This window comes from Hyperolius riggenbachi, chromosome 12 (assembly GCF_040937935.1).
Source record: "Hyperolius riggenbachi isolate aHypRig1 chromosome 12, aHypRig1.pri, whole genome shotgun sequence".
Taxonomy (NCBI): Eukaryota; Metazoa; Chordata; class Amphibia; order Anura; family Hyperoliidae; genus Hyperolius; species Hyperolius riggenbachi.
Genome location: NC_090657.1, coordinates 170,247,100 through 170,261,712, shown reverse-complemented (window position 1 = coordinate 170,261,712; position 14,613 = coordinate 170,247,100). Strand labels below are relative to the sequence as shown.

The 14,613-nt window shown below is 45.3% G+C and overlaps 1 protein-coding gene across 1 annotated transcript in view; it reads right to left on the bottom strand.

Moving 5' to 3' along the window:
* Window positions 1-2,292: 2,292 nt before the first annotated feature.
* The window catches only part of LOC137542057 (serine/threonine-protein kinase 35-like), a 28,232-nt gene continuing 15,911 nt past the window's right edge, over window positions 2,293-14,613 (bottom strand). The window contains exon 3 of the mRNA XM_068263679.1: window positions 2,293-7,015. The gene's annotated coding sequence lies outside the window, so the exon portion shown is untranslated. The remainder of the gene's footprint in view (window positions 7,016-14,613) is intronic.

Genomic DNA, 14,613 nt, shown 5'->3' with positions numbered 1-14,613 from the left:
ATGGACCTGGGGACTCGCCAGCTGAACAGGTAATGTATGGCTGCTGGCAGCGGGGGGCAGAGAGGCAGCTTCACAGATGGTGAATCAATTTCATGCTGAAATAGATTCAAAATCTGTGTGCAGTATATGGGCAGCCAATAGATTCCCCTCATCAGAGAGGGATGTCTCTGTTGGTTGATCTGGTGGTAATCAACCTGTGTATGGCAGCCTTTAGTCTAAATAGTGTGGTTAGTACAATCAAGAGTAGCAGCCCTATATAGAGCCTCAAACTAGCCAGCATTCTGGCTTCACACAAAATTGGAAGACCTAGGAGCACCAGGATTACTTGGGATCTTGGATGACTCAAAGGATAGTTGACAATCTGGGTAGACAAACACTTTAGGCCTCTTTCAGACAGGCAGCTGAAGTTGGCAGATTCCCCAACTGTCAGCTGCTCTCCTGCACAGATTAGGTGCTTTTTTTTTTTTTTTAGCACTTGGATAACTGACTCCACAACCCTGGTACCAACACCATTAATGAAACCATCGTCTCCAGGTACCCAAAAATTGCTGACACCAGTCCTGCTTGGTACCAGAACCAGACAGCGGCGTGGGAAACAGAAGACGGATGGGCACCACACGGTGGACATAGGACAGGTGATGTATAAATGCACACATGGAGGATACATTTATACATTAGGGGGCAGCGGAGAGTGGATTTGGCAGATTTCATGCTGAAATTGATCGGGAAGTGGCTCAGAGAGAAATTTATCTTAGTCCAATCTGCTCATCATCACTAGCTTTACTCATACACATATATACAGGAAGTTTGTGTAAACATTTCACCATAGTGGTCCTTAACCTTTTAATGACTGCTCCACGCAGCATGAAGTCCTGGAGTGGGGTTTTGCAGATCACGCGCATCTCCGCTAGGAGACTGTTACACGGCGAAAATGCCGTCTATTTACCGTTACACTGTACAGCTCTGCAATCTATAGCAGCACTTTACTGGGGACAGCAGTGTCACTCTGCTGCCCCCCCTGGGAGGCAAGAGAGCGATCGCCTGTCATAGGCTAGGAATCACTTGTGTGCTGAGCAGGGGTGTTTAAAAAACATATTCGGATGAAATCTGAATAAGTTTATTTGGATTTCATACAGCTAATTACAGCACCTGTGCGGTTGGATGAGGGGGGGGGTTTAATGTTACCCATCAGACATCTTCTGATCCGTCCCTCAGCCCCTCCCATGATGTGTTCCAGGTTGGAGGAAGTGTTTGTGGTCACGTGACGCGCTTGGAACACATCATGGGAGGCACCGTGGTATGGATTAAAGATGATGTCTGATGGGTAAGATTAAATCCCCCCCTCACCCACCCACACAGGTGCTTTAATTAGCTGGATGAAATCCAAATAAAATCTATTCAGATTTCATCCGGTGATCACTGGTGCAGAGTTGTACGGCCCTGCAGCGAGGTCTTAAAGAGAACCAGAGGTGGGATTTAATTATGTTACTGGGGAACAGAGGCTGGTTATGCACACTAAGACCAGCCTCCGTTGCCCCATGGTGTGCCTCCATGTCCCCCCTGCGCACCGCTATACCCCCCGCAGTGCTGGCGACACGCAGCGTGTCGCCAGCACAATGTTTACCTATGCGCTGTCAGTCAGCACTGCTCCTCCGCATCGGCACTACCCGCCCGCGTCACTTCCCTCCTATCAGCGGGAGGAAAGGGACACGGGTGGGTAGCGCCTAGGCGGGGGAGTGGCACTGACAGGCAGGTAAACATTGTGCTGGCGATACGCTGCGTGTCGCCAGCACTGCGGGGGTGGGGGGGGGGGGGGGGTGATAGCGGCGCGCAGGGGGGACATGGAGGCACACCATGGGGCAATGGAGGCTGGTCTTAGTGTGCACAACCAGCCTCTGTGCCCCAGTAACATAATTAAATCCCACCTCGGGTTCTCTTTAAAGCTGTAGAGGCCATCACTTTGGGGGGGGGGGGGGGGGGGGGGGGGTTGGGGGAGAATGGGGCAGAAAATATGCCTGTGGTCCTGAAGCAGTTAAATTAAGCCAAAGCTTCAAGCTGCCAATTCCCCCTCCAGACCAGGTGCTCTGCCTATACCAATTACAACCAGGCAGACCTGCTTAGTGACTGCAATTCCCATCAGTTTACATTCAGTAATTCTCCCAATTACCTCACTCCCAGTAACAAGTTACCAGCGTGCCTTCACTGCCAATTCCCAATACAGAACGCCAATTCTTCAGAGCCCAAATATACCTGCAGTGCTTTATAAACAGACCAGAATGACAGAACACACCATTTCATTTTTAACTCCCTTTATTAAGACTCACAAAACAAAAAAATACCTCTTACATCAAACACAAATGTCATTCATACATCAGGTAGAGTTACAGTGTAAAAGGGACATAAATATTGTAAACACAAAATAAAAAAAATAATCCTAAAGGTCCTGTCACCAGCAAATGTGCAAAACAAGGGATAGGACAGGTCTGCCCACCAGGGGGTGCACTAATAGGGGAGCAGAGTGAAGACTGGAATTTGTGATCTAGCACGAGAAGCAGCAATTAGGAATGATCACAGCGGAATACACAGGGCTGGGTGTAAACACAGCCCCTTGTGGAGAATTATACATAGGCTGCCGCCATCTCGTCACCATAGCATGCTATCTATGGGGTGGTTAGTGTTAGGCAGTCCAAGCCAAAACTCAGCTTATATAGACATGGCTGTTGCAATCTTAGCTGCAGTTCTAAGCCAAACCTGTTTCGGGTAGCCGTAGGATGGAAATGGCCACTTAATACTCCCAGAGGCCATTTCTACCATAGGAGAAAAACTCAAGACTCCTGATTTTTTTTTTCTTCACCTATATGTAAACAGCAATCATCCATGGCTGCTCTATGTACATCACTGCAGCTGGCTGTGACAACCAATTCCTTTACAGAAAGGAGAAGTGCTTTGTTGTCACATGACTTGAATAGGGCAAGGCAAGTGTGGCACACATTATACTAGTGTGGTCCAGGGAGGTTGAGCTTTAAGCTTCCAGGTTCTGCTGTGAATATTGCTCCGTAGCCAGCAATCCAGCAGCCACACTCCACAGCAAAGAAGATGGCATACTGCAGAGGTGTTGGCACCCTGGCTTGGGTGTTAAGCCAACCACAAAGATTGGTAACTGCTCATGCCCACATGATTAATCCCAAAGCTAGAGAGGCTAATCGTACTGTCTGTACACAAACTTGCTGCAAATTGTATACCGCTTACTGCTGGTCCTGGCTGGCCCAATCCCAACTTGCATACAATTTGAAGGACATTAATGTGCAACTCTGTCCTCAAGGTCCACCAACAGTACATGTTTTGCAGGAAACCACACACACTCAAAGGTGAGGTAATTAGTGTCTCAGCAGAGCTGATCATCTACCTCTGGATTTATACAAATGCAGTGTTGGTGGACCCTGAGGACAGGATTGGGGGAACACTGCTTTAGGGGATGCAGCTGGAAACCTCATAGGCAATAGTTTGGCCAATCACAACGCTTTGTGCTGTAGAGGGTGCTGTGACTTCGAGAACAGTGTGGGCATACTTTACAACCTAGCAGTTTGGGCACTGTTCACCCAATCACGTTTCCGGAATTTCGCTATCAAGTTTTCTACAGGGTCCCCTAGACTAACGCCAATTTTTCTTCCAGTTTACTTACCATTAGTACTATACAAACTATTCTATCACGTGTGATGCAACCTAAAAAAACTATTAGCATCCCATAGACCTTCATTCCACCAGATCACCCAGTCAGCAGCAGATTACAGGTCCCAGTTTCCTCCCTACCAGCAGCCTAATGCCTGCATGCAGCTCAGGCAGTCTAAACTCCACCCCCTGCAAGTTACATTGCAACTGCAGTGATTTGGTTACATGAGGCAGGTCTGACCACTATGTCCACCTCCCTAGTGAATGGCAGCCTATCAAGAGTGGATGCAGGCTGTTAGGGAGGGAGAGGGCCTGAAGGTTTTAAGCAAGGCAGTTTCAGGTCAAATGAGATGCCTTTATTCAGTAGTGGTTTACATTTTCCATGTACCCTTTAGAACAGACTATGAAGTATAACTAAGGCAGTTTGAGACACATTTATTGCTTGCAGTTACAAGTAACCCTGACAAAATTCCCTGCCAATAGTGCTTATGATGGAATAACCACACAGCCAGGTCACCTATAGAGAAAGCCAGGTTTAAATTTTGGTCCTAGAGGTGGCAATAAAGACTTTTAAAGAGGGAGATCTGGACATGCCTATTTGTCAGTAAAGTCGTCAAATTAGATGACCGACCATGATGTTTGAAAGGTCAAAAGTGGCCCTTTGAAGACACCTTCATGAAAATTCACCAAATGAGAACTGTTTAAAGGAATAGTCAAGAAAAAAAAAAAAACAAACAAAAAAAAAAAAAACTTACCTGGGGCTTCTACCAGCCCCATGCAGCCAACCTGTGCCCTCGTAGTCACACCGCTGCACCAGTCCCCCGCCAGCAGCTAGTTTCGTTTTTGCCCACCTTGGGGTCAGAGGGCCGCATTGCGTACATTTTTACGCATTTCTGCTAGTGCAGGAACATTAACGCATATCATTTTTTGCGTTACCAGTGCAACGCTAATAAATTTTAGGGTTAGCGTTGCAACGAAACTAGCAGGAGGCGGAGGACTGGAGCAGCAGTGAGTGACTACGAGGGCACAGGATGGCTGCATGGGGCTGGTAGAAGCTCCAGGAAAGTGAACTTTTTTTTTGCCTGATTCCTTTAAAGCCCGACCACAACCCAAAACTGAACAGCACAAATTGTGAAAGCAATCATGCTGGGTAGGGTGTAGAAAAACAAAACACCTTCAGATTGTATGAAGTGGTGCTCAGCTTCAGCAAGCACTTCACATTGAGGAGAGGGGTGGGAAAATCGGGTATTTGGCAAAAAGTCTCATTGAAGTGGGATGCGGAAATATGGATCCTTAACCCATTTACCCCCCAAAAAATGTGACCCAAAATAATTTGCATTGTATTGGCTGCAAGGGAAAGTAGAAATGTATTAGAAGAGTAATCTGCAAAGATAGATCCTATTTCAGACTTCCCTCTGAGCTCAGATGGGACATTTCTTGCAAATATTCCAGAAGCTCATCAGGAAAGTCACCTGACAAGCTCAAGGACAGGATTTCAGGCTACATTTTTCCAGCGCATCTGTAGCATTATGTCTAGGGGGTTCCTTCCCTACAACTAGACTTGCAGACATTGGATATCTCTGACATTAGCTGAACCTCTTGGTATGAAAGCTAATCATATACAGGCCCTCAGCATTCCGAACTGCCAGACATGCTCACAGTAAGGCCCATTTTTTATTTTAAACATTGGGGACCCAATGAAGGCTTTGCAGAATCCCTGTTCTGGTAAAGTAACTTAGTATACAATCTTACCACTAGCATGGTAACCCACGATAGGATCACAGCAAAAAGATAAACATCTGAAGTGACTGTCTAAGCCCTTTGCCATGTGTTAATGCTGCACACTAGGCTCACCCTGCCATAAACTGACTTACAGGTTAACATCGCTCATAAAAAAAAATAAAAAATCAACCAATGGCTCTGTTGCCTCACCCCTCAATACATAGCATCCATAGAGATGAACTACTTTTTTGGAGACACAAGGCTGTATCTGCTCAGCATCCAGGATCGGCAAAGCTAATGGCAACTTGAAAGGTGATACACCATAAATATTTATATTTTTAGGAGCATAGATTGTGCATGACCCTGCAGACTTTACATACATAGGACACATCTCAAAAGCTGTAGGTCCCCGATAGTTTTAAGAGCCAAGAAGTAGCAAGTGCAGTGAAAGAAACGCAGAGGAACCTCTAAACCCCGCCAACCCCCCCCCAGACATTTGTGCATAGACTTATCTTTTAACTCCATTTCAGTCTGGTCACTGGTATCCTTAGAAAGTGAGCAGTCTGCAGCCCATCCAGTGGTGGGGTTAGGGAAGGAAATGGGGAGTTTTTGGGACAGCCCAAAAAAAGGGAACAGAGGGTAGGAATGTGCAGGAAGCAACGGATTAAAATAAGGCACAGCGATCCAAACTTAAGTGCCAGCGAAAGAGTGCAAGCCCCCTCCCAGTACCCCTTTGACTAGCGCCACCTACTGCATCAGGGCAGGATAACTCCTGGCTACAAGTAGGCACTTGAGTTAGAACATAAAAACGACAACAGTGTAGCCATGCAGACGTCATAAAGGTGCTGTGAGGAGAAACTGAGGAGGCACAGATTGGGAGTGTTAACTGCATCAGAGTAGAGGTCCAACTACCCCACTAGAGTCCAATATCCCTGAGACATGGAAGTGCAGGAGATAAAGCAGTGCTAGATGCGGGTCTGCATCACCTGAAGACCCACCTGCAGGAGAAAGGTGGCTGGGAAGCAGTTTGAGGGATGGTGGAGGAGAGACGCACACACTGATGGGCCCATACAACCCACTTAAGACAAGATTTCCAAGTTACAGCATAGGTTTGGAAGGAAGGAAAACAAAGTCTCAGTATGGGACCACATACAGGCACAGATCAGCTCACCTCATGTAAGGATGCCTTACAGAATTCACTAAAAAAAAAGTGCCATCCCAAAAAGAAAGCCCAAAATCTCAAAGAAAAAAAAAAGCCCAGATGGGTTCATGTTACCAGCAGCAGAGGGGAGCTTCAACCCATTGCATTACAGATTAACCTAAAACTAGCAGATGTTCCATAGCAACCAACTGCGAGGTAACAACCTGTACTACAAAAGCATTTGGATTCACCAGCGGATATATAAGTGCATGTGAGAACCACAGGGGGTACAGAACAGTTCCAGAGTAACATTGGGGTAACTAGCACCAGCGATGGTTGATGTGAAAGTCACGCTGTAATTTTTTTATTCTATAACATATGACAGATCTAGTCACAGTTTCCACAAGCGTGCAGGCGTAGGGAGGTGCAGTGGTGGGTCCCAGCCCTGGAGAGACAGCTCAAAGCTTTGATTCCACTTTAAACCTGTGGAGATAGAAGAGAGGATATACAATTAGGGACAACTCTGAATAAGCATATCAATGACTGTCCCAACTCTGCTGTGAGTGACCACCTTAAAGGGCCACTATTGCGAATAATTTTAAAATGTAAAAAACATAAACATATACAAATAAGTACAATCCCAGTGTTCTCCCCAGGCTCTTTTTAGCTGGGTGCTCCAACCGGCTATTTTTGGTGACCACCCGGCTGTTATCTGCTCACCTCCTCTGCTGTAAGCAGAAAAGTGCCAGTCCTCCATTCTCATCTCGCCACATCCGGCTATTTTTTTATGCCATCCGGCTGGAGAAAAATTCGGGGGAGATCACTGAATCCATACATATCCCAGAGTAAAATGTGCTATAAATTACTTTTCTCCTTTGTTGCTGTGACTTGGAGTAGGTAGTAGAAACCCGACAGAACCAACAGGTTTTGGGCCAGCTTATCTCATGGGGTTTTTTTCAGGGCCTTTATTTTCAAAAGCACTTTTGTCAGTTGAATGCAGCAACTGCCATTAACTGTGTGCAGCTAGCACGGATGATGTCTAGCAGATTAGTATAAATCCTTTTCAGGGAATGTCTTTATAAAGAATAAAGGCCATGCTGAGAATTCCCTGTGGAGGGATGCACTAGCTTAAAACTTGTCAGTTCTGTCAGATTTCTACTACCTACTGTAAGTGACAGCAACATAGGAGAAAAGCAATTTGTCATTTTACTCTGGAAGAGATGTACTTATTTGTACAGGTTTATATGTACCGGTATTTTTAATTTTACACGATAGTGGTCCTTTAACCACTCTTTCCACCACTACAGTATATCTGCATCCTCTAACTTCATCTAAGCCACGAGGACATAGATATAAGTCTTGTAGTTTTAGCACAGCTGTTCACGATTGGTCTTGCTCATGTGCAAAAGATCTGCTGCAAGCACGAAGTAGTGAAAGCAAATAGATGTTCCTTGAACCAATAAGATTGACTTTTACAATTAAATATACTTTTATTTTCTCAGTTCATGGTGAAAAACACACACTAACATTATTTCAGAATCAAATATCACCACCATAAATTGTGACAAGAACATAATTTAAGTTTTGTGATAAACGGTAGAAATAGCCAAACAAAATCTGTGTTCATCTACAATTTTTATTTTTAAGCTGGAACTGGAAAAACTGAGAAAACTGTTCTATTTTTTTCCCTCTTTCTATTAAAAATGCAAAGAAAACAATTGTTTGAGGGAAAAAATGCCATACAATGAAAGCCTAGTTATGTTAGGTACACACAATGCGTTTGTTAGATTTTCCATCCAATCGATTTCTGATTCAATTTTCCAATGGATTTCCGATTCAAGTCTGTTATCTTTTCTAATTACTGCCATTCACTTCTATGAGAAATCGATCAGAAAAACGATAGGAAATATCAGACATGTCAGAAATTATCGAACCATCTAACAAAATTGTATGGTGTGTACCTAGCATAAGAGTCTTGAAGATATACATTTCGTTTAGGTGTCACAAGTAGGGGTAACGTTACTGCTGATTTAAATAGGGACTTAGTTAACATGTCAAAACTGCTCTGGCCCATAAGGGGTAACAAGGTCTTGATATGAAGTGGTTAAAAGACCGAGGCAATAAATCTAGTTTTTTTTACCTGGGACTTCCAGCCAAGCGTTTCTCAACATTTTATTGGTATGTACCCCCTTTTAAAACCCTGTAGTCACCAAGTACCCCATAGCATAGTAAACCTCACAAGTACCCCTTGACAAATATATAGCCAATCGTAGTACATGGTAATTTGTTCTAAAAAAAATTCCAAGCATTTACTATTGCTTTTTATTAGCTAAAATACGGTACTACTTTTATTGTTTAAGATTTATCATTTTCTAAAACTCTGACTTGATATACTTAACCAAGAATAAAAAATTTAGAGTACCCCTGGAACCATAAGATGTACCCCCTGGGGTACACATGCCATATGTTGAGAACCTAGGTTCTAGCCCATAGAAGTCATTTGTGTCCGTCGCCACAACTCTGGTCTTCTGTGTCCCGCTAGCAGACTGAAGGACTGCTGACCCGACCCAAGTCTTAGGGAGCAGCTTTCGCAGTACGCTCCTGTTGACGTGGGCGTGTTCTTGCGCAGGTGCCCGCACAGAAGACACCGCCCTTCAGAGGCCACCAGCAGGACACAGGAGAAGACCAGAGCTGCGGCGAGGGACCCAAATGACTTCAAGGGGCTGGAAGAAGTCCCAAGTAAAGATTTAAATTTATCGCCTCGGAAATCCTTTAATGCATCTCTCCTGTTGCCTTCTATGTAGTCATATACAGGCTCATCCCTCTTCTATGAAGCAGTTCTACCAAAAATACAGGACTTCAGATTGGTTAAGCATATTTTGATACACTAATGCCATTACTAACAGGTATGCTTTAATATGGTAACTCTGAACCTAAGGTAGATCTGACACAGATTAAAAATATTTTTGGAGTCCTGCAGTGGAACAACACAGCTGGGGCCTTGAAGGGCAGAAAGACTGAGAAATCCATATTAGATGAAGTTTATGGATTTGGAGGAAAAGGAGGATTTGGGAAGAGTCCACAGGAAATCACTTCCAGAAAACCCTGTTATCTTTCATGTCTGGGAACAGGTTGTTCCTATAGAGACGGCTCATGTTGGAGAAGGCCAGGGCCATGTGGACAGCAGCAGGTCTGGGAATAATACTGTAGAGATCATGTGATGCCCGAGGCAGACCATGTTCCTGAGGTCGGATGAGATGTGAACGGACAGCATGTGAGGTGGGGAGGGGATGGGCGACGACGACTGTTCTCCAGCATACCTGTAAGTATTCTTCTCTGCCATGTAATGTCTATATAAGCTGACCTTTTTAAACAGACAGGTTTCACAAATAATGGCATTGAGGAGTAGATTTTGTGGACAGAACTACTCGCACGTCTCAGCCCATACCACATTTACAAGACAAAAACCCAAACAGATGGACACCCTATCAGACAACCTTTTTACACTGGGGGAACCCTGCAACTATTTAGGGAATCTCAAGGAACCCATGCATTAGCAGGGGAGTGGGAATCTATTTTGCAGAATGCATAGACTTAAAGTAGGTGTGGTTGTTCATTGTTGTAGCCTCCATTCCATATTTCTTCCTTACAGGGTTTACCATTATACTAGTGCACGTCAGTGTGATTCTTGCAAGACCCCACAATTAGTGTGTTCCTGTAACAGTATTCTTACACTTCCCCTTATGGTTCAGCTTATTACAGTCTTCCTAGTCTATTGCTTTTTATTCATGTGCTCATGATTCTGACCTCCAATTTAGTTCATTAAACAGTACCCCAAATGATAGTGAGCTGTGTTATACTCCACCCCCACCTCATTTGAAATGAGCACACAGAGGAGCCAAAGAGGTACTTTTGAAACTCTCAGCCCACTACTGTTATGGGCGGGAAAGATGCCAGGTAACCCCTGTAAAGACCTCAATGAACTATAGGGTAGCTCCAGAGGCTTACGCAATACTCCCTTGACCCCTCTGCTTCTAGCTGGGACCCCCTTTTGTTGCCTGGCTCCCCTCTGTACAAGCATGGGTGTACTGCACCAGTGCTAGCAGGGCTTATACCTGTGCAATAGCATAGGGGAAAAAGCTGTGCAATAGCAAGCTCCATGCTACCGTGCATGCAGTTCTTTGCGTCTACGCAGTGCGGCCATGCTTGCACACTGAGCGGAGCACTTGCACATCTTTCAGCAATCTGCTGAGGAACATCGCAAAACCTCATGGGTATACACACTATATTCTCAGCAGACGGGTATTATAGTATGTTAGCATCCCGAGTTTTTATTTCCCTTTTAATGCATCCAAACGACAGCAGTGGGGTTCCATAGGGAACGGTCACCCATTTTAATTATGATCCATTGACCACAACACTTTGCTAAGAGGTTACAAAAAGAAAGGGGTTTGCCGATAACTGAACTTGAGTCCCTTAGCATCCAAGGATGTATGGCATCCAGGCCAGGTGCCTGATCAGTTTTGATTGAATCTATGCACAATAGGTTTCTTAAAAAAAAAAAAAAAAACAGGATTACCCACATGCTTGTTTCAGGTGTGCAATTCAGACACTACTGCAGCCATAGAGATCAGCAGGACTACCAGGCAACTGGTATTTAAAAAGGAAACATGGTCGGGCCCCATACACCTCTTGCTTCACGTTACCGTTAACACCAAATAGCTTTGGGTCAAACTAATGTGACCACACTGCACATCCTAAAAGCCTTTTCTCCAAGACATTCACCAGGAGATAGAAACCATACCAAACCCATTCTACTGGGCAACAAGTTTCAAGAGGGAGTTTCCTAAAGCATTTACAGGTAGTCACCGGTTACCTATCGAGATGGGGACTGTAGGTTCGCTCTTAACCTGAATCTGTTCTTAAAGAGAATCTGTACTCTAGAATTCTTACAATAAAAAAGCATACCATTCTATTCATTATGTTCTCCTGGGCCCCTCTGTGCTGTTTCTGCCACTCCCTGCTGCAATCCTGGCTTGTAATTGCCAGTTTTAGGCAGTGTTTACAAACAAGAGACATGACTGCTAACCAGCATGTGATGGGCTGAGAGAAGCTCAGTCTGACTCATACAGAGCCTGGAGGGGGCTTGGAGAGGGTGTGTACAACTTCAGCCTATCACAGCATAGCAGCACATTCCTGCCTGAGCCGACAAAGGAAAGAAGATTAGATTATATAACAGATAATACAGCCACTGTGCAACTAGGAAAGGCTGCAGTAAGACAGAGCACATTAGAACAGGTATAGGAACTTATAGGATAGAAGAAATAGGGATGAAAATTGTTAGTCTACAAGTCGGAACACTGTGCCATCACTGTCCCCTGTACCTCCTCTATGCCCCCCAGTGCTTCCAGTGTCCCCCTCTGTGTCACCTCTGTACCTGCTTATAAAAGTTTGAATTTTTCAAAATAGGTTTTCTCAAAAACCACAAGTCATACGGGACAATGGAGATGTGGCAATTAGTGAAAACCACCTGAAAGAGTAAAAAGTATTAATAGCCCCCACCCTCCCCTGGCTCCTCAGTTTAATTTGGTTTCCGTCCCGGAAACACTGAAGAGGAGTAGGTCCCTTAATTTTTATTTAGCCTCACTAGGTGGTGAGGCCAAGAAGACCTGGTGGCTTGGGTGATAGTTGTGAACGTTAGTGGCGTCTCTTTACTAACCCGGTTTTCTGCCGAACGCGGTGTTCATATGTCGATTCCTCTGCCCTCCATATGCATTTGTGCAGGCAAGGATCGTGGCACTCTCCCACAGCTGCTGAGTTTCTTTCCCTGAATTGGCGTCCTCTTGGCAGCGCTGCGCATGCATGAAATACCTTGGCCACAAGCGATGGTTGGGAAGCTGGCGCTGGTGGGGGGAGTCCAATACAGGTGAACTTGGCAGCATAAGAAATGGAACTGCTTCTGTTCTCCCCATGCTGGAGAGATGGGATCACAGGCAAAAGGCTTCCCAGCCTGTCCCAGCAGCAGAGGTGAGTGCACTGACCATGCTGGGGAGATGGGATCACAGGCAAGAGGCTTCCCAGTCTGTTCCAGCAGCAGAGGTGAGTGCACTGACCATGCTGGAGAGATGGGATCACAGGCAAGAGGCTTCCCAGTCTGTTCCAGCAGCAGAGGTGAGTGCACTGACCATGCTGGAGAGATGGGATCACAGGCAAGAGGCTTCCCAGTCTGTTCCAGCAGCAGAGGTGAGTGCACTGATAGTGCATTTTTGCAGGGATATACACTCACATGATGAAGTTTAGAGTGATTTCACCTGTGTTTTATCCTTTCCCCTCTCTATATATCATAGCAAGCTATAAAGTAAAAGCAGGAGAGGTATAGGATTTGATATACAAATAAGGTTCAGGACCACTGCCCAACTTGGTAAAGGTGATGCTCAATTAACTTACTCATGTCCCTACTTTTTCCCTATACCCCATTTAGGAGGTATAGGATAGTGTTTGGAGAAGCAAAAAACTAAAAACATTAAGCTCCCCCAGTATTCTAACGAGAGGATTTGTCAAGTCTGCACTAAGTCTATGAGAGCTGTAGTGATTGACAATTTATATAATGAGGTAATGGGAGTCTTTCAGGGTAAGAAAATCCGCTGAGCAGTCTCAAGGAGTCATTTGTTTCCTATGCTAAATGCAGAAACTGACGTTTGCAGGGATGTGCACTTATGATTGAGATTAGAGTGATTTTTTTTCCCTGTATATTTCTTCTTTTCTCCTATGCTTTGTGTCCATGCAATCTAGCTGTGAATGATAAGCAGCAGGTGGGGTGGGGTGATGGTAAATTGTTGCCATTGCTGCAATTAGCTTCCCCAATATTAGAACATGATTTGTCAAACCTGCACTGGAGCGATGGTGATTGACAATTAAAGAGTCTGAAGCGAGTTAAAAACTCGCTTTTTAGCCTATAATCATCATGGGCATGCTTGCCCCAGCTAAAATGCCGCTAATCCCCTCCGTACTCGCCAGGGATCGCTTCCTGTTGAGGCAGGGGCTAATGGCCGCAGCCCTCCCTCTCAGCGCTGATCGCCGCTTCTCCCCGCCCCTCTGTCTTCCTTCACTGAGAGGGGCGGGGGAGAGGCAGAAAGCCGCCGCTGATAGACGCGCATGGAGGCAGAGCTACAGCCATTAGCTCTGCCTCCATGAGCAGCACAATCTACGACCAAGTTGGTCGTGGATTTTGCAGGGGGTAAAGACTGTGGGATTGCGGCGTTTTAGCTGGGGCAAGCATGCCCATGTTGATAAGCTAAAAAGCGAGTTTTTAACTCGCTTCAGAGTCTCTTTAAGGGGTAATGGAAACTTTCAAGAAATGAATCTCTGGGTAGTTTTCAGAGAGTCTCTTGTTTCGAATTGGTCTTCGAACCTGTTTTTCGAATTGGTCTTATGTACAGGCCAACACTTTACCTATGCTGGCTGTGGAGATTGACAATCTTGTAGAGAGGATACAAGTGGATGCAGAGCAGAGGGTTGAGATGCTGAAATCCTAGAAATGTATGCAGTAGATTTTTTTTATCCAGGATTATAATGGAATATTGCCAATCCTGCACTGGGGGCCAGTGCTCAGTTGTGTGGCAGAATTATTCTACATGAGAATTCACTGCCTATACAATTCTATGGACCTGCGCACAGTACTGTGTCGTTTTGGCAGAGTAGTGCTCCAGGGTTGTGGCCCACCCTAGGTATGTCTTTTCTGACTACTTGTTTATCTCTCCATTGTCCCGTATGACGGCTAGAGAATGCTACAGTTAGACTTACCGGTAACTATTTCTAGACGTCATCTGGGACACTGACCCACCTCTATTCCTGTCGCACCCTCTTACAGCTATTTGATTGGGGGTTCATGGGTTACACTTCTTTTGAGGTCTTATTTCCTCCTCTTCTGTGTTTTGGTTTGAGGTTACTTTCATAAGGGCTGGTTCAGACGGACGTTTGGAGGCGTTGCGTTTGCTGGCGTCGCGTTCAGCAGCGTTCGTGTGCGTTTGGATGCGGTCGCGTTTTTTCTTCCCCTAGGGGGACATTAGCCGTCGCGGTTA